The sequence below is a fragment of the Lissotriton helveticus genome, chromosome 6 (genome assembly GCF_964261635.1).
Source record: "Lissotriton helveticus chromosome 6, aLisHel1.1, whole genome shotgun sequence".
NCBI lineage: Eukaryota > Metazoa > Chordata > Amphibia > Caudata > Salamandridae > Lissotriton > Lissotriton helveticus.
The window spans coordinates 615,433,994-615,453,764 of NC_136067.1; positions in this window are offsets into that span (position 1 = coordinate 615,433,994).

Here is a 19,771-nt window from a genome sequence, read left to right on the forward strand (position 1 = left end):
TTTGGCGTCGTTACCAAGACTCGAACCCAGATCCCCAGATCCCCAGGTCCAAGGTCCAAGGTCGAGCGCCTTAGCCGTTAGGCCAACTCCTCTATACATTGAAAAGGTAAAAGCACCGTGCCAGCAAAGTAGTCCCTTGTGGGCGTGTCTGCGTTGTGCTGTGGGCAGGGGCTGGGGGCGTGACTAATGCTGGGGGCGTGTGGTACAGCCATCACATCGTGGGCCGTGGGCATGTGCTGGGGGCGTGACAAACGCTGGGGGCGTGTATCCGCCCTCTTGCCATGTACATACAAGCGCCAATTACGTTGCTGCGCAGCATCAAGGGGCACGCTGGGGGCGTGAGAAACGTTGGGGGCATGTGTCCGGCCTTCATGCCATGTGAACGCAATTGCGCCGCATCAAGGGGCACGCTGGGGGTGTGAGCTACGTTCCGCCCTTCATGCAATGTGGGTCGTACATTAATCAGAAGATCGTCTGCTATGGTCGTGTGCTGGGGGCATGACAAACGCATTCACCTGGAGGCCTGGTAAGTAACGTTACTGCAGCCTCTCCTGCGTGCTGTTACTGAACTCTCTCATTCAACGAAATTACACGCGCCTGCTACCATCAACCAGGGCTCTAGCCGGGCTCTGGCGGCGGATCAGTACACTAATTACACACGCCTGATAACATCAACCAGGGCTGCAGCTGGGCCTCAAGCAGGGGAACACGCGCCTCCTAACATCAAACAGGCCTGCATCAGGGACACGCAAATGAGCGTGTCTGCGGGGACAATTACTGCAGCCTCTCCTACTCTCTGTCACTCAACTCTCTCATTAAACGGATTTACCCGCGGCTGATAACTCTCTCATTCAACGACATTACACGCGCCTGCTAACATCAACCAGGGCTGTAGCCGAGCTCAGGCGGTGGATCACTACACCAATTACACTCGCCTGCTAACATCAACCAGGGCTGCAGCTGGGCCTTTTCCGGCCCTATTCTAATGAAACAAAAAATGTTGTCTACCGCGAGATTTTAAAATAAATTGCCCTTGCCAAATACACACATTACACACATCCTATTTCATACCCGGACAACGTCGGGACGGGCTGCTAGTAAGTCCCTAAAGATGGTCGTCCTTCATGCAGCATGGCCAGGCTAGGTGTAAAAGCCCTGCTTCAAGGGTCCGATATGGCCTGCAGTTATCTAAAACATGTCCAGAGCACCACCACAATCAAAAGTAAAAAGTTTGTCACTTTTAGGGGTCCGTTCACTTAGAATCAACTTCGATGAGCAAAAGCTAAGCACCAAACAGCTGATGATTCCATTTCTTTTTATTCCGTATACAAGCAAATAGACAGCCAACACGTGTTTCGTCGCACTAGATGACTTTTACAAAAAAAAATATATTACAATTCCGATCAATTATGTCACTACACTAAGTCGCAACAATGGACTGGAAAGTGCATACCAAATGTTATTTACAGGAATAAGGAAACAAGTACCGAAAAAAGTGCATGTTGGACATCCCGCCAAGTGAAGAATTAATCTTAAGCAATACGTGAATAGACATTGGAAGCATGAAACACGAACACTCCTTTTCATCAAGGATCGCAAAGTGTAATTAAAAAGAATTCCGAAAAATAAGTCAAGAGAAAACGGTAGCCAAAAAAAGAGAGAGAAAGAAGAAAGCAAACACCAAAGCCCAAGTGCACGAGCCACTTTTTAGTACAAAAGAATATACGTAAATAAAGTAAAAAGGAAGCAGAAAGTAAATGTAGCAGAAAGAGATTGCTGCAAGCTGATATTTAAGGAAGCTCCCGTCAATGTAGTAAATATGGTTCATCCAAACGGGAATTACAAAAGTAAACAAGCTACAGCCCCCGGAGCCCCGAGGACTAAAAGTAAAATAATCTTTAATATTAACCAAAACCACGATTTTAAAACTCAATAGAACAACAAGGTCACGGTGTACATAAGCCAAGATGCAAGAGGTGTATAAAATGCAAACACCCACAAAACTTAGAGTCCAAATATACTAATCAAAATCACAATGATTAGTAGTCAATCTTGAATAGCGATTCAATAAAAAAGCATTTGCAATGCAATAGGCCTCGCATTAGGAAAGTGTGAGCTATTAGTATTGTAAATGACACATTTTTTTAATATGTGTTGGCTTTGAAAATATATAAATTAATAGCATTGTTATTCACAAAGCCAATAGCTTACACTTTCCTAATGCGAGTCCTATTGGCTATGGCAATGCTTGTTGGTAGACAGCAACGACAGTGCTGTTGTCCCCGAGTGATGTGGTGGTGTTCCCGAGTGATGTGGTGTTCCCGAGTGATGTGGTGGTGTCCCTGAGTCATGTGGTGGGGTTCCTGAGTTATGTGGTGGTGTTCCAGAGTGATGTGGTGGTGTTCCCGAGTGATGTGGTGGTGTTCCCGAGTGATGTGGTGGTGTCCCTGAGTTATGTGGTGGTGTCCCAGAGTGATGTGGTGGTGTCCCTGAGTGATGTGGTGGTGTCCCCGAGTGATGTGGTGGTGTCCCCGAGTGATGTGGTGGTGTCCCCGAGTGATGTGGTGGTGTCCCCGAGTGATGTGGTGGTGTCCCCGAGTGATGTGGTGGTGTCCCCGAGTGATGTGGTGGTGTCCCTGAGTGATGTGGTGGTGTCCCTGAGTTGTGTTGGCTTTGAAAATATATAAATTAATAGCATTATTATTCACAAAGCCAATAGCTTACACTTTCCTAGTGCGAGTCCTATTGGCTATTGCAATGCTTGTTGGTAGCAAGCAAGGACAGTGCTGTTGTGGTTGCGGAGTGATGATGTGGTTGGGCTGAGTGATGTGGTGGTGCATTAGAGTGATGTGGTGGTGTATTAGAGTGATGTGGTGGTGTCCCAGTGTGATGTGGTGGTGTCCCAGAGTGATGTGGTGGTGTCCCAGAGTGATGTGGTGGTGTCCCCGAGTGATGTGTTGGTGTCCCCGAGTGATGTGGTGGTGTCCCTAGAGTGATGTGGTGGTGTCCCTAGAGTGATGTGGTGGTGTCCCTAGAGTGATGTGGTGGTGTCCCTAGAGTGATGTGGTGGTGTCCCCGAGTGATGTGGTGGTGTCCCCGAGTGATGTGGTGGTGTCCCCGAGTAATGTGGTGTTGTCCCCGAGGGATGTGGTGGTGCCCCAGAGTGATGTGGTGGTGCCCCTGAATGATGTGGTGAGGTTCCTGAGTGATGTGGCGGTGTCCCAGAGTGATGTGGTGGGGTTCCTGAGTGATGTGGTGGTGTCCCAGAATGATGTGGTGGTGTCCCAGAGTGATGTTGTGGTGTCCCCGAGGGATGTGGTGGTGTCCCCGAGGGATTTGGTGGTGTCCCTGAGTGATGTGGTGGTGTCCCTGAGTGATGTGGTGGTGTCCCTGAGTGATGTGGTGGTGTCCCTGAGTGATGTGGTGGTGTCCCTGAGTGATGTGGTGGTGTCCCTGAATTATGTGGTGGTGCCCCTGAGTGATGTGGTGGTGTCCTTGAGTTGTTGGCTTCCAAAATATATAAATGAATAGCATTGTTATTCACAAAGCCAATAGCTTACACTCTCCAAATGCGAGTCCTATTGGCTATGGCAATGCTTGTTGGTAGCAAGCAAGGACAGTGCTGTTGTGGTGCGGAGTGATGATGTGGTTGGGCTGAGTGATGTGGTGGTGTATTAGAGTGATGTGGTGGTTTATTAGAGTGATTTGGTGGTGTATTAGAGTGATTTGGTGGTGTCCCCGAGTGATGTGGTGGTGTCCCCGAGTGATGTGGCGGTGTCCCCGAGTGATGTGGCGGTGTCCCTGAGTGATGTGGCGGTGTCCCTGAGTGATGTGGTGGTGTCCCTGAGTGATGTGGTGGTGTCCCTGAGTGATGTGGTGGTGTTCCCCGAGTGATGTGGTGGTGTTCCCCGAGTGATGTGGTGGTGTTCCCCGAGTGATGTGGTGGTGTTCCCCGAGTGATGTGGTGGTGTTCCCCGAGTGATGTGGTGGTGTTCCCCGAGTGATGTGGTGGTGTCCCCGAGTAATGTGGTGGTGCCCCCGAGTGATGTGGTGGTGTCCCAGAGTGATGTGGTGGTGTCCCTGAGTGATGTGGTGGTGTCCCCGAGTGATGTGGTGGTGTCCCCGAGTGATGTGGTGGTGTCCCTGAGTTGTGTTGGCTTTGAAAATATATAAATTAATAGCATTATTATTCACAAAGCCAATAGCTTACACTTTCCTAGTGCGAGTACTATTGGCTATGGCAATGCTTGTTGGTAGCAAGCAAGGACAGTGCTGTTGTGGTGCGGAGTGATGATGTGGTTGGGCTGAGTGATGTGGTGGTGCATTAGAGTGATGTGGTGGTGCATTAGAGTGATGTGGTGGTGTATTAGAGTGATGTGGTGGTGTCCCAGTGTGACGTGGTGGTGTCCCCGAGTGATGTGGTGGTGTCCCCGAGTGATGTGGTGGTGTCCCTGAGTTGTGTTGGCTTTGAAAATATATAAATTAATAGCATTATTATTCACAAAGCCAATAGCTTACACTTTCCTAGTGCGAGTACTATTGGCTATGGCAATGCTTGTTGGTAGCAAGCAAGGACAGTGCTGTTGTGGTGCGGAGTGATGATGTGGTTGGGCTGAGTGATGTGGTGGTGCATTAGAGTGATGTGGTGGTGCATTAGAGTGATGTGGTGGTGCATTAGAGTGATGTGGTGGTGCATTAGAGTGATGTGGTGGTGCATTAGAGTGATGTGGTGGTGTCCCAGAGTGATGTGGTGGCGTCCCAGTGTGATGTGGTGGTGTCCCAGTGTGATGTGGTGGTGTCCCAGAGTGATGTGGTGGTGTCCCAGAGTGATGTGGTAGTGTGCCCGAGTGAAGTGGTGGTGTGCCCGAGTGATGTGTTGGTGTGCCCGAGTGATGTGTTGGTGTGCCCGAGTGATGTGTTGGTGTGCCCGAGTGATGTGGTGGTGTCCCTAGAGTGATGTGGTGGTGTCCCAGAGTGATGTGGTGGTGTCCCAGAGTGATGTGGTGGTGTCCCCGAGTGATGCGGTGGTGTCCCTAGAGTGATGTGGTGGTGTCCCAGAGTGATGTGGTGGTGTCCCTGAGTGATGTGGCGGTGTCCCTGAGTGATGTGGTGGTGTCCCTGAGTGATGTGGTGGTGTCCCTGAGTGATGTGGTGGTGTCCCCGAGTGATGTGGTGGTGTCCCCGAGTGATGTGGTGGTGTCCCCGAGTGATGTGGTGGTGTCCCCGAGTGATGTGGTGGTGTCCCCGAGTGATGTGGTGGTGTCTCCGAGTGATGTGGTGGTGTCTCCGAGTGATGTGGTGGTGTTCCTGAGTGATGTGGTGGTGTTCCTGAGTGATGTGGTGGTGTTCCTGAGTGATGTGGTGGTGCCCCTGAGTGATGTGGTGGTGTCCCCGAGTGATGTGGTGGTGTTCCTGAGTGATGTGGTGGTGTTCCTGAGTGATGTGGTGGTGCCCCTGAGTGATGTGGTGGTGTCCCCGAGTGATGTGGTGGTGTTCCCGAGTGATGTGGTGGTGTTCCTGAGTGATGTGGTGGTGCCCCTGAGTGATGTGGTGGGGTTCCTGAGTGATGTGGTGGGGTTCCTGAGTGATGTGGTGGTGTCCCTAGAGTGATGTGGTGGTGTCCCTGCGTGATGTGGCGGTGTCCCTGAGTGATGTGGCGGTGTTCCCCGAGTGATGTGGTGGTGTCCCCGAGTGATGTGGTGGTGTCCCCGAGTGATGTGGTGGTGTCCCCGAATGATGTGGTGGTGTCCCCGAATGATGTGGTGGTGTCCCCGAATGATGTGGTGGTGTCCCCGAGTGATGTGGTGGTGTCCCTGAGTGATGTGGTGGTGTCCCTGAGTGATGTGGTGGTGTCCCTGAGTTGTGTTGGCTTTGAAAATATATAAATGAATAGCATTATTATTCACAAAGCCAATAGCTTACACTTTCCTAGTGCGAGTCCTATTGGCTATGGCAATGCTTGTTGGTAGCAAGCAAAGACAGTGCTGTTGTGGTGCGGAGTGATGATGTGGTTGGGCTGAGTGATGTGGTGGTGTATTAGAGTGATGTGGTGGTTTATTAGAGTGATTTGGTGGTGTATTAGAGTGATTTGGTGGTGTCCCCGAGTGATGTGGTGGTGTCCCCGAGTGATGTGGCGGTGTCCCCGAGTGATGTGGCGGTGTCCCTGAGTGATGTGGCGGTGTCCCTGAGTGATGTGGCGGTGTCCCTGAGTGATGTGGCGGTGTCCCTGAGTGATGTGGCGGTGTCCCTGAGTGATGTGGTGGTGTCCCTGAATGATGTGGTGGTGTTCCCCGAGTGATGTGGTGGTGTTCCCCGAGTGATGTGGTGGTGTCCCAGAGTGATGTGGTGGTGTCCCAGAGTGATGTGGTGGTGTCCCAGAGTGATGTGGTGGTGTCCCAGAGTGATGTGGTGGTGTCCCTGAGTGATGTGGTGGTGTCCCCGAGTGATGTGGTGGTGTCCCCGAGTGATGTGGTGGTGTCCCCGAGTGATGTGGTGGTGTCCCCGAATGATGTGGTGGTGTCCCCGATTGATGTGGTGGTGTCCCCGAGTGATGTGGTGGTGTCCCCGAGTGATGTGGTGGTGTCCCTGAGTGATGTGGTGGTGTCCCTGAGTTGTGTTGGCTTTGAAAATATATAAATTAATAGCATTATTATTCACAAAGCCAATAGCTTACACTTTCCTAGTGCGAGTCCTATTGGCTATGGCAATGCTTGTTGGTAGCAAGCAAGGACAGTGCTGTTGTGGTGCGGAGTGATGATGTGGTTGGGCTGAGTGATGTGGTGGTGCATTAGAGTGATGTGGTGGTGCATTAGAGTGATGTGGTGGTGTATTAGAGTGAGGTGGTGGTGTCCCAGTGTGATGTGGTGGTGTCCCAGTGTGATATGGTGGTGTCCCAGTGTGATGTGGTGGTGTCCCAGAGTGATGTGGTGGTTTCCCAGAGTGATGTGGTAGTGTGCCCGAGTGATGTGGTAGTGTGCCCGAGTGATGTGGTGGTGTGCCCGAGTGATGTGGTGGTGTGCCCGAGTGATGTGGTGGTGTCCCCGAGTGATGTGGCGGTGTCCCTGAGTGATGTGGTGGTGTCCCCGAGTGATGTGGTGGTGTCCCCGAGTGATGTGGTGGTGTCCCCGAGTGATGCGGTGGTGTCCCTGAGTGATGCGGCGGTGTCCCTGAGTGATGTGGCGGTGTCCCTGAGTGATGTGGTGGTGTCCCCGAGTGATGTGGTGGTGTCCCCGAGTGATGTGGTGGTGTCCCCGAGTGATGTGGTGGTGTCCCCGAGTGATGTGGTGGTGTTCCCGAATGATGTGGTGGTGTTCCTGAATGATGTGGTGGTGTTCCTGAGTGATGTGGTGGTGTTCCTGAGTGATGTGGTGGTGTTCCTGAGTGATGTGGTGGGGGTCCTGAGTGATGTGGTGGGGGTCCTGAGTGATGTGGTGGTTTCCCAGAGTGATGTGGTGGTGTCCCAGAGTGATGTGGTGGGGTCCCCGAGTGATGTGGTGGGGTCCCCGAGTGATGTGGTGGGGTCCCCGAGTGATGTGGTGGTGTCCCCGAGGGATGTGGTGGTGTCCCCGAGGGATGTGGTGGTGTCCCCGAGGGATGTGGTGGTGTCCCCGAGGGATGTGGTGGTGTCCCCGAGGGATGTGGTGGTGTCCCCGAGGGATGTGGTGGTGTCCCCGAGGGATGTGGTGGTGTCCCCGAGGGATGTGGTGGTGTCCCCGAGGGATGTGGTGGTGTCCCCGAGGGATGTGGTGTCCCCGAGTGATGTGGTGGTGTCCCCGAGTGATGTGGTGGTGTCCCCGAGTGATGTGGTGGTGTCCCTGAGTGATGTGGTGGTGTCCTTGAGTGATGTGGTGGTGTCCCTGAGTGATGTGGTGGTGCCCCTGAATGATGTGGTGGTGCCGCTGAATGATGTGGTGGTGCCCCTGAATGATGTGGTGGTGCCCCAGTGTGATGTGGTGGTGCCCCAGTGTGATGTGGTGGTGTCCCAGAGTGATGTGGTGGTGTCCCAGAGTGATGTGGTAGTGTGCCCGAGTGAAGTGGTGGTGTGCCCGAGTGATGTGTTGGTGTGCCCGAGTGATGTGTTGGTGTGCCCGAGTGATGTGTTGGTGTGCCCGAGTGATGTGGTGGTGTCCCTAGAGTGATGTGGTGGTGTCCCAGAGTGATGTGGTGGTGTCCCAGAGTGATGTGGTGGTGTCCCCGAGTGATGTGGCGGTGTCCCCGAGTGATGTGGTGGTGTCCCCGAGTGATGTGGTGGTGTCCCCGAGTGATGTGGTGGTGTCCCCGAGTGATGCGGTGGTGTCCCCGAGTGATGCGGTGGTGTCCCTGAGTGATGTGGCGGTGTCCCTGAGTGATGTGGCGGTGTCCCTGAGTGATGTGGTGGTGTCCCCGAGTGATGTGGTGGTGTCCCCGAGTGATGTGGTGGTGTCCCCGAGTGATGTGGTGGTGTCCCCGAGTGATGTGGTGGTGTTCCCGAATGATGTGGTGGTGTTCCTGAATGATGTGGTGGTGTTCCTGAGTGATGTGGTGGTGTTCCTGAGTGATGTGGTGGTGTTCCTGAGTGATGTGGTGGTGTTCCTGAGTGATGTGGTGGGGGTCCTGAGTGATGTGGTGGGGGTCCTGAGTGATGTGGTGGTTTCCCAGAGTGATGTGGTGGTGTCCCAGAGTGATGTGGTGGGGTCCCCGAGTGATGTGGTGGTGTCCCCGAGTGATGTGGTGGTGTCCCCGAGTGATGTGGTGGTGTCCCCGAGGGATGTGGTGGTGTCCCCGAGGGATGTGGTGGTGTCCCCGAGGGATGTGGTGGTGTCCCCGAGGGATGTGGTGGTGTCCCCGAGGGATGTGGTGGTGTCCCCGAGTGATGTGGTGGTGTCCCCGAGTGATGTGGTGGTGTCCCCGAGTGATGTGGTGGTGTCCTTGAGTGATGTGGTGGTGTCCCTGAGTGATGTGGTGGTGCCCCTGAATGATGTGGTGGTGCCGCTGAATGATGTGGTGGTGCCCCTGAATGATGTGGTGGTGCCCCAGTGTGATGTGGTGGTGTCCCAGTGTGATGTGGTGGTGTCCCAGAGTGATGTGGTGGTGTCCCAGAGTGATGTGGTAGTGTGCCCGAGTGATGTGTTGGTGTGCCCGAGTGATGTGTTGGTGTGCCCGAGTGATGTGTTGGTGTGCCCGAGTGATGTGGTGGTGTCCCTAGAGTGATGTGGTGGTGTCCCAGAGTGATGTGGTGGTGTCCCAGAGTGATGCGGTGGTGTCCCTAGAGTGATGCGGTGGTGTCCCAGAGTGATGTGGTGGTGTCCCTGAGTGATGTGGTGGTGTCCCTGAGTGATGTGGCGGTGTCCCTGAGTGATGTGGCGGTGTCCCCGAGTGATGTGGTGGTGTCCCCGAGTGATGTGGTGGTGTCCCCGAGTGATGTGGTGGTGTCCCCGAGTGATGTGGTGGTGTCCCCGAGTGATGTGGTGGTGTCCCCGAGTGATGTGGTGGTGTCCCCGAGTGATGTGGTGGTGTCCCCGAGTGATGTGGTGGTGTCCCTGAGTGATGTGGTGGTGTCCCTGAGTGATGTGGTGGTGTCCCTGAGTGATGTGGTGGTGTCCCTGAGTGATGTGGTGGTGTTCCTGAGTGATGTGGTGGTGCCCCTGAGTGATGTGGTGGTGCCCCTGAGTGATGTGGTGGGGTTCCTGAGTGATGTGGTGTGGTTCCTGAGTGATGTGGTGTGGTTCCTGAGTGATGTGGTGGTGTCCCAGAGGGATGTGGTGGTGTCCCCGAGGGATGTGGTGGTGTCCCCGAGGGATGTGGTGGTGTCCCCGAGTGATGTGGTGGTGCCCCTGAATGATGTGGTGGTGCCCCCGAATGATGTGGTGGTGTCCCCGAGTGATGTGGTGGTGTCCCTAGAGTGATGTGGTGGTGTCCCTGAGTGATGTGGTGGTGTCCCTGAGTGATGTGGCGCTGTCCCTGAGTGATGTGGCGGTGTCCCTGAGTGATGTGGCGGTGTCCCTGAGTGATGTGGCGGTGTTCCCCGAGTGATATGGTGGTGTTCCCCGAGTGATGTGGTGGTGTCCCCGAGTGATGTGGTGGTGGTGTCCCCGAGTGATGTGGTGGTGTCCCCGAGTGATGTGGGGGTGTCCCCGAGTGATGTGGTGGTGTCCCCGAGTGATGTGGTGGTGTCCCCGAGTGATGTGGTGGTGTCCCCGAGTGATGTGGTGGTGTCCCCGATTGATGTGGTGGTGTCCCCGATTGATGTGGTGGTGTCCCCGAGTGATGTGGTGGTGTCCCTGAGTGATGTGGTGGTGTCCCTGAGTGATGTGGTGGTGTCCCTGAGTTGTGTTGGCTTTGAAAATATATAAATTAATAGCATTATTATTCACAAAGCCAATAGCTTACACTTTCCTAGTGCGAGTCCTATTGGCTATGGCAATGCTTGTTGGTAGCAAGCAAGGACAGTGCTGTTGTGGTGCGGAGTGATGATGTGGTTGGGCTGAGTGATGTGGTGGTGCATTAGAGTGATGTGGTGGTGCATTAGAGTGATGTGGTGGTGTATTAGAGTGAGGTGGTGGTGTCCCAGTGTGATGTGGTGGTGTCCCAGTGTGATGTGGTGGTGTCCCAGTGTGATGTGGTGGTGTCCCAGAGTGATGTGGTGGTTTCCCAGAGTGATGTGGTAGTGTGCCCGAGTGATGTGGTAGTGTGCCCGAGTGATGTGGTGGTGTGCCCGAGTGATGTGGTGGTGTGCCCGAGTGATGTGGTGGTGTGCCCGAGTGATGTGTTGGTGTCCCCAAGTGATGTGGTGGTGTCCCTAGAGTGATGTGGTGGTGTCCCTAGAGTGATGTGGTGGTGTCCCAGAGTGATGTGGTGGTGTCCCCGAGTGATGTGGTGGTGTCCCCGAGTGATGTGGTGGTGTCCCCGAGTGATGTGGTGGTGTCCCCGAGTGATGCGGTGGTGTCCCCGAGTGATGCGGTGGTGTCCCTGAGTGATGCGGTGGTGTCCCTGAGTGATGTGGCGGTGTCCCTGAGTGATGTGGCGGTGTCCCTGAGTGATGTGGCGGTGTCCCTGAGTGATGTGGTGGTGTCCCCGAGTGATGTGGTGGTGTCCCCGAGTGATGCGGTGGTGTCCCTGAGTGATGCGGTGGTGTCCCTGAGTGATGCGGCGGTGTCCCTGAGTGATGTGGCGGTGTCCCTGAGTGATGTGGCGGTGTCCCTGAGTGATGTGGCGGTGTCCCTGAGTGATGTGGTGGTGTCCCCGAGTGATGTGGTGGTGTCCCCGAGTGATGTGGTGGTGTCCCCGAGTGATGTGGTGGTGTTCCCGAATGATGTGGTGGTGTTCCTGAATGATGTGGTGGTGTTCCTGAGTGATGTGGTGGTGTTCCTGAGTGATGTGGTGGGGGTCCTGAGTGATGTGGTGGGGGTCCTGAGTGATGTGGTGGTTTCCCAGAGTGATGTGGTGGTGTCCCAGAGTGATGTGGTGGGGTCCCCGAGTGATGTGGTGGTGTCCCCGAGTGATGTGGTGGTGTCCCCGAGTGATGTGGTGGTGTCCCCGAGGGATGTGGTGGTGTCCCCGAGGGATGTGGTGGTGTCCCCGAGGGATGTGGTGGTGTCCCCGAGGGATGTGGTGGTGTCCCCGAGGGATGTGGTGGTTCCCCGAGGGATGTGGTGGTGTCCCCGAGGGATGTGGTGGTGTCCCCGAGGGATGTGGTGGTGTCCCCGAGGGATGTGGTGGTGTCCCCGAGTGATGTGGTGGTGTCCCCGAGTGATGTGGTGGTGTCCCCGAGTGATGTGGTGGTGTCCCCGAGTGATGTGGTGGTGTCCCCGAGTGATGTGGTGGTGTCCTTGAGTGATGTGGTGGTGTCCCTGAGTGATGTGGTGGTGCCCCTGAATGATGTGGTGGTGCCGCTGAATGATGTGGTGGTGCCCCTGAATGATGTGGTGGTGCCCCTGCATGATGCGGTGGTGCCCCTGAATGATGTGGTGGTGTCCCCGAGTGATGTGGTGGTGTCCCTAGAGTGATGTGGTGGTGTCCCTGAGTGATGTGGCGGTGTCCCCGAGTGATGTGGCGGTGTCCCCCGAGTGATGTGGCGGTGTCCCCCGAGTGATGTGGCGGTGTCCCCCGAGTGATGTGGCGGTGTCCCCCGAGTGATGTGGCGGTGTCCCCCGAGTGATGTGGTGGTGTTCCCCTAGTGATGTGGTGGTGTTCCCCTAGTGATGTGGTGGTGTTCCCCGAGTGATGTGGTGGTGTCCCCGAGTGATGTGGTGGTGTCCCCGAGTGATGTGGTGGTGTCCCCGAGTGATGTGGTGGTGTCCCCGAGTGATGTGGTGGTGTTCCCGAATGATGTGGTGGTGTTCCCGAGTGATGTGGTGGTGTCCCCGAGTGATGTGGTGATGTCCCCGAGTGATGTGGTGGTGCCCCCGAGTGATGTGGTGGTGTCCCTGAGTGATGTGGTGGTGTCCCTGAGTGATGTGGTGGTGTCCCTGAGTGATGTGGTGGTGTCCCCGAGTGATGTGGTGGTGTCCCCGAGTGATGTGATGGTGTCCCCGAGTGATGTGGTGGTGTCCCCGAGTGATGTGGTGGTGTCCCTGAGTGATGTGGTGGTGTCCCTGAGTTGTGTTGGCTTTGAAAATATATAAATTAATAGCATTATTATTCACAAAGCCAATAGCTTACACTTTCCTAGTGCGAGTACTATTGGCTATGGCAATGCTTGTTGGTAGCAAGCAAGGACAGTGCTGTTGTGGTGCGGAGTGATGATGTGGTTGGGCTGAGTGATGTGGTGGTGCATTAGAGTGATGTGGTGGTGCATTAGAGTGATGTGGTGGTGTATTAGAGTGATGTGGTGGTGTCCCAGTGTGACGTGGTGGCGTCCCAGTGTGATGTGGTGTTGTCCCAGTGTGATGTGGTGGTGTCCCAGAGTGATGTGGTGGTGTCCCAGAGTGATGTGGTAGTGTGCCCGAGTGAAGTGGTGGTGTGCCCGAGTGATGTGTTGGTGTGCCCGAGTGATGTGGTGGTGTCCCTAGAGTGATGTGGTGGTGTCCCAGAGTGATGTGGTGGTGTCCCCGAGTGATGTGGTGGTGTCCCCGAGTGATGCGGTGGTGTCCCCGAGTGATGCGGTGGTGTCCCTAGAGTGATGTGGTGGTGTCCCAGAGTGATGTGGTGGTGTCCCTGAGTGATGTGGCGGTGTCCCTGAGTGATGTGGCGGTGTCCCTGAGTGATGTGGCGGTGTCCCTGAGTGATGTGGCGGTGTCCCTGAGTGATGTGGCGGTGTCCCTGAGTGATGTGGCGGTGTCCCTGAGTGATGTGGCGGTGTCCCTGAGTGATGTGGCGGTGTCCCTGAGTGATGTGGCGGTGTCCCTGAGTGATGTGGCGGTGTCCCTGAGTGATGTGGCGGTGTCCCTGAGTGATGTGGTGGTGTCCCCGAGTGATGTGGTGGTGTCCCCGAGTGATGTGGTGGTGTCCCCGAGTGATGTGGTGGTGTCCCCGAGTGATGTGGTGGTGTTCCTGAGTGATGTGGTGGTGTTCCTGAGTGATGTGGTGGTGCCCCTGAGTGATGTGGTGGGGTTCCTGAGTGATGTGGTGGGGTTCCTGAGTGATGTGGTGGTGTCCCCGAGGGATGTGGTGGTGTCCCCGAGGGATGTGGTGGTGTCCCCGAGGGATGTGGTGGTGTCCCCGAGTGATGTGGTGGTGTCCCCGAGTGATGTGGTGGTGCCCCTGAATGATGTGGTGGTGCCCCCGAGTGATGTGGTGGTGTCCCTAGAGTGATGTGGTGGTGTCCCTAGAGTGATGTGGTGGTGTCCCTGAGTGATGTGGCGGTGTCCCTGAGTGATGTGGCGGTGTCCCTGAGTGATGTGGCGGTGTTCCCCGAGTGATATGGTGGTGTTCCCCGAGTGATATGGTGGTGTTCCCCGAGTGATGTTGTGGTGTCCCCGAGTGATGTTGTGGTGTCCCCGAGTGATGTGGTGGTGTCCCCGAGTGATGTGGTGGTGTCCCCGAGTGATGTGGTGGTGTCCCCGAGTGATGTGGTGGTGTCCCCGAGTGATGTGGTGGTGTCCCCGAATGATGTGGTGGTGTCCCCGAATGATGTGGTGGTGTTCCCGAATGATGTGGTGGTGTTCCTGAATGATGTGATGGTGTCCCCGAGTGATGTGGTGGTGTCCCCGAGTGATGTGGTGGTGTCCCCGAGTGATGTGGTGGTGTCCCTGAGTGATGTGGTGGTGTCCCTGAGTGATGTGGTGGTGTCCCTGAGTTGTGTTGGCTTTGAAAATATATAAATTAATAGCATTATTATTCACAAAGCCAATAGCTTACACTTTCCTAGTGCGATTCCTATTGGCTATGGCAATGCTTGTTGGTAGCAAGCAAGGACAGTGCTGTTGTGGTGCGGAGTGATGATGTGGTTGGGCTGAGTGATTTGGTGGTGCATTAGAGTGATGTGGTGGTGCATTAGAGTGATGTGGTGGTGTATTAGAGTGAGGTGGTGGTGTCCCAGTGTGATGTGGTGGTGTCCCAGTGTGATGTGGTGGTGTCCCAGTGTGATGTGGTGGTGTCCCAGAGTGATGTGGTGGTGTCCCAGAGTGATGTGGTAGTGTGCCCGAGTGATGTGGTGGTGTGCCCGAGTGATGTGTTGGTGTGCCCGAGTGATGTGTTGGTGTGCCCGAGTGATGTGTTGGTGTGCCCGAGTGATGTGTTGGTGTCCCTAGAGTGATGTGGTGGTGTCCCAGAGTGATGTGGTGGTGTCCCAGAGTGATGTGGTGGTGTCCCCGAGTGATGCGGTGGTGTCCCTGAGTGATGCGGTGGTGTCCCTGAGTGATGTGGCGGTGTCCCTGAGTGATGTGGCGGTGTCCCTGAGTGATGTGGTGGTGTCCCTGAGTGATGTGGTGGTGTCCCTGAGTGATGTGGTGGTGTCCCTGAGTGATGTGGTGGTGTCCCTGAATGATGAGGTGGTGCCCCTGAATGATGAGGTGGTGCCCCTGAGTGATGTGGTGGTGCCCCTGAGTGATGTGGTGGTGTCCCCGAGTGATGTGGTGGTGTTCCCGAGTGATGTGGTGGTGTCCCTGAGTGATGTGGTGGTGTCCTTGAGTTGTTGGCTTCCAAAATATATAAATGAATAGCATTGTTATTCACTAAGCTAATAGCTTACACTTTCCTAATGTGAGTCCTATTGGCTATGGCAATGCTTGTTGGTAGCAAGCAAGGACAGTGCTGTTGTGGTGCGGAGTGATGATGTGGTTGGGCTGAGTGATGTGGTGGTTTATTAGAGTGATTTGGTAGTGTATTAGAGTGATGTGGTGGTGTCCCCGAGTGATGTGGTGGTGTCCCCGAGTGATGTGGCGGTGTCCCCGAGTGATGTGGCGGTGTCCCTGAGTGATGTGGCGGTGTCCCTGAGTGATGTGGTGGTGTTCCCCGAGTGATGTGGTGGTGTTCCCCGAGTGATGTGGTGGTGTTCCCCGAGTGATGTGGTGGTGTTCCCCGAGTGATGTGGTGGTGTTCCCCGAGTGATGTGGTGGTGTTCCCCGAGTGATGTGGTGGTGCCCCCGAGTGATGTGGTGGTGTCCCAGAGTGATGTGGTGGTGTCCCAGAGTGATGTGGTGGTGTCCCCGAGTGATGTGTTGGTGTCCCCGAGTGATGTGGTGTGGTTCCTGAGTGATGTGGTGGTGTCCCCGAGTGATGTGGTGGTGTCCCCGAGTGATGTGGTGGTGTCCCTGAGTGATGTGATGGTGTCCCCGAGTGATGTGGTGGTGTCCCTGAGTGATGTGGTGGTGTCCCTGAGTGATGTGGTGGTGTCCCTGAGTTGTGTTGGCTTTGAAAATATATAAATTAATAGCATTATTATTCACAAAGCCAATAGCTTACACTTTCCTAGTGCGAGTACTATTGGCTATGGCAATGCTTGTTGGTAGCAAGCAAGGACAGTGCTGTTGTGGTGCGGAGTGATGATGTGGTTGGGCTGAGTGATGTGGTGGTGCATTAGAGTGATGTGGTGGTGCATTAGAGTGATGTGGTGGTGCATTAGAGTGATGTGGTGGTGCATTAGAGTGATGTGGTGGTGTCCCAGAGTGATGTGGTGGCGTCCCAGTGTGATGTGGTGGTGTCCCAGTGTGATGTGGTGGTGTCCCAGTGTGATGTGGTGGTGTCCCAGTGTGATGTGGTGGTGTCCCAGAGTGATGTGGTGGTGTCCCAGAGTGATGTGGTGGTGTGCCCGAGTGAAGTGGTGGTGTGCCCGAGTGATGTGTTGGTGTGCCCGAGTGATGTGTTGGTGTGCCCGAGTGATGTGTTGGTGTGCCCGAGTGATGTGTTGGTGTGCCCGAGTGATGTGGTGGTGTCCCTAGAGTGATGTGGTGGTGTCCCAGAGTGATGTGGTGGTGTCCCAGAGTGATGTGGTGGTGTCCCCGAGTGATGTGGTGGTGTCCCCGAGTGATGCGGTGGTGTCCCTAGAGTGATGTGGTGGTGTCCCAGAGTGATGTGGTGGTGTCCCAGAGTGATGTGGTGGTGTCCCTGAGTGATGTGGCGGTGTCCCTGAGTGATGTGGCGGTGTCCCTGAGTGATGTGGTGGTGTCCCTGAGTGATGTGGTGGTGTCCCTGAGTGATGTGGTGGTGTCCCCGAGTGATGTGGTGGTGTCCCCGAGTGATGTGGTGGTGTCCCCGAGTGATGTGGTGGTGTCCCCGAGTGATGTGGTGGTGTCCCCGAGTGATGTGGTGGTGTCCCCGAGTGATGTGGTGGTGTCCCTGAGTGATGTGGTGGTGTCCCTGAGTGATGTGGTGGTGTTCCTGAGTGATGTGGTGGTGCCCCTGAGTGATGTGGTGGGGTTCCTGAGTGATGTGGTGGTGTCCCCGAGGGATGTGGTGGTGTCCCCGAGGGATGTGGTGGTGTCCCCGAGGGATGTGGTGGTGTCCCCGAGTGATGTGGTGGTGCCCCCGAATGATGTGGTGGTGCCCCCGAATGATGTGGTGGTGCCCCCGAGTGATGTGGTGGTGTCCCTAGAGTGATGTGGTGGTGTCCCTAGAGTGATGTGGTGGTGTCCCTAGAGTGATGTGGTGGTGTCCCTAGAGTGATGTGGTGGTGTCCCTAGAGTGATGTGGTGGTGTCCCTGAGTGATGTGGCGGTGTCCCTGAGTGATGTGGCGGTGTTCCCCGAGTGATGTGGTGGTGTCCCCGAGTGATGTGGTGGTGTCCCCGAGTGATGTGGTGGTGTCCCCGAATCATGTGGTGGTGTCCCCGAATGATGTGGTGGTGTCCCCGAATGATGTGGTGGTGTCCCCGAGTGATGTGGTGGTGTCCCTGAGTGATGTGGTGGTGTCCCTGAGTGATGTGGTGGTGTCCCTGAGTTGTGTTGGCTTTGAAAATATATAAATGAATAGCATTATTATTCACAAAGCCAATAGCTTACACTTTCCTAGTGCGAGTCCTATTGGCTATGGCAATGCTTGTTGGTAGCAAGCAAAGACAGTGCTGTTGTGGTGCGGAGTGATGATGTGGTTGGGCTGAGTGATGTGGTGGTGTATTAGAGTGATGTGGTGGTGTATTAGAGTGATGTGGTGGTTTATTAGAGTGATTTGGTGGTGTATTAGAGTGATTTGGTGGTGTCCCCGAGTGATGTGGTGGTGTCCCCGAGTGATGTGGTGGTGTCCCCGAGTGATGTGGCGGTGTCCCCGAGTGATGTGGCGGTGTCCCTGAGTGATGTGGCGGTGTCCCTGAGTGATGTGGTGGTGTCCCTGAATGATGTGGTGGTGTCCCTGAGTGATGTGGTGGTGTTCCCCGAGTGATGTGGTGGTGTTCCCCGAGTGATGTGGTGGTGTTCCCCGAGTGATGTGGTGGTGTTCCCCGAGTGATGTGGTGGTGTTCCCCGAGTGATGTGGTGGTGTTCCCCGAGTGATGTGGTGGTGCCCCCGAGTTATGTGGTGGTGCCCCCGAGTGATGTGGTGGTGTCCCTGAGTGATGTGGTGGTGTCCCTGAGTGATGTGGTGGTGTCCCCGAGTGATGTGGTGGTGTCCCCGAGTGATGTGGTGGTGTCCCTGAGTGATGTGATGGTGTCCCCGAGTGATGTGGTGGTGTCCCTGAGTGATGTGGTGGTGTCCCTGAGTGATGTGGTGGTGTCCCTGAGTTGTGTTGGCTTTGAAAATATATAAATTAATAGCATTATTATTCACAAAGCCAATAGCTTACACTTTCCTAGTGCGAGTACTATTGGCTATGGCAATGCTTGTTGGTAGCAAGCAAGGACAGTGCTGTTGTGGTGCGGAGTGATGATGTGGTTGGGCTGAGTGATGTGGTGGTGCATTAGAGTGATGTGGTGGTGCATTAGAGTGATGTGGTGGTGTCCCAGTGTGATGTGGTGGCGTCCCAGTGTGATGTGGTGGTGTCCCAGTGTGATGTGGTGGTGTCCCAGAGTGATGTGGTGGTGTCCCAGAGTGATGTGGTAGTGTGCCCGAGTGAAGTGGTGGTGTGCCCGAGTGATGTGTTGGTGTGCCCGAGTGATGTGTTGGTGTGCCCGAGTGATGTGTTGGTGTGCCCGAGTGATGTGGTGGTGTCCCTAGAGTGATGTGGTGGTGTCCCAGAGTGATGTGGTGGTGTCCCCGAGTGATGCGGTGGTGTCCCTAGAGTGATGTGGTGATGTCCCAGAGTGATGTGGTGGTGTCCCTGAGTGATGTGGCGGTGTCCCTGAGTGATGTGGCGGTGTCCCTGAGTGATGTGGCGGTGTCCCTGAGTGATGTGGTGGTGTCCCCGAGTGATGTGGTGGTGTCCCCGAGTGATGTGGTGGTGTCCCTGAGTTGTGTTGGCTTTGAAAATATATAAATTAATAGCATTATTATTCACAAAGCCAATAGCTTACACTTTCCTAGTGCGAGTACTATTGGCTATGGCAATGCTTGTTGGTAGCAAGCAAGGACAGTGCTGTTGTGGTGCGGAGTGATGATGTGGTTGGGCTGAGTGATGTGGTGGTGCATTAGAGTGATGTGGTGGTGCATTAGAGTGATGTGGTGGTGTCCCAGTGTGATGTGGTGGCGTCCCAGTGTGATGTGGTGGTGTCCCAGTGTGATGTGGTGGTGTCCCAGAGTGATGTGGTGGTGTCCCAGAGTGATGTGGTAGTGTGCCCGAGTGAAGTGGTGGTGTGCCCGAGTGATGTGTTGGTGTGCCCGAGTGATGTGTTGGTGTGCCCGAGTGATGTGTTGGTGTGCCCGAGTGATGTGGTGGTGTCCCTAGAGTGATGTGGTGGTGTCCCAGAGTGATGTGGTGGTGTCCCCGAGTGATGCGGTGGTGTCCCTAGAGTGATGTGGTGATGTCCCAGAGTGATGTGGTGGTGTCCCTGAGTGATGTGGCGGTGTCCCTGAGTGATGTGGCGGTGTCCCTGAGTGATGTGGCGGTGTCCCTGAGTGATGTGGTGGTGTCCCCGAGTGATGTGGTGGTGTCCCCGAGTGATGTGGTGGTGTCCCCGAGTGATGTGGTGGTGTCCCCGAGTGATGTGGTGGTGTCCCCGAGTGATGTGGTGGTGTCCCCGAGTGATGTGGTGGTGTCCCCGAGTGATGTGGTGGTGTCCCCGAGTGATGTGGTGGTGTCCCTGAGTGATGTGGTGGTGTCCCTGAGTGATGTGGTGGTGTTCCTGAGTGATGTGGTGGTGCCCCTGAGTGATGTGGTGGGGTTCCTGAGTGATGTGGTGGGGTTCCTGAGTGATGTGGTGGTGTCCCAGAGGGATGTGGTGGTGTTCCCGAGGGATGTGGTGGTGTCCCCGAGGGATGTGGTGGTGTCCCCGAGTGATGTGGTGGTGCCCCCGAATGATGTGGTGGTGCCCCCGAATGATGTGGTG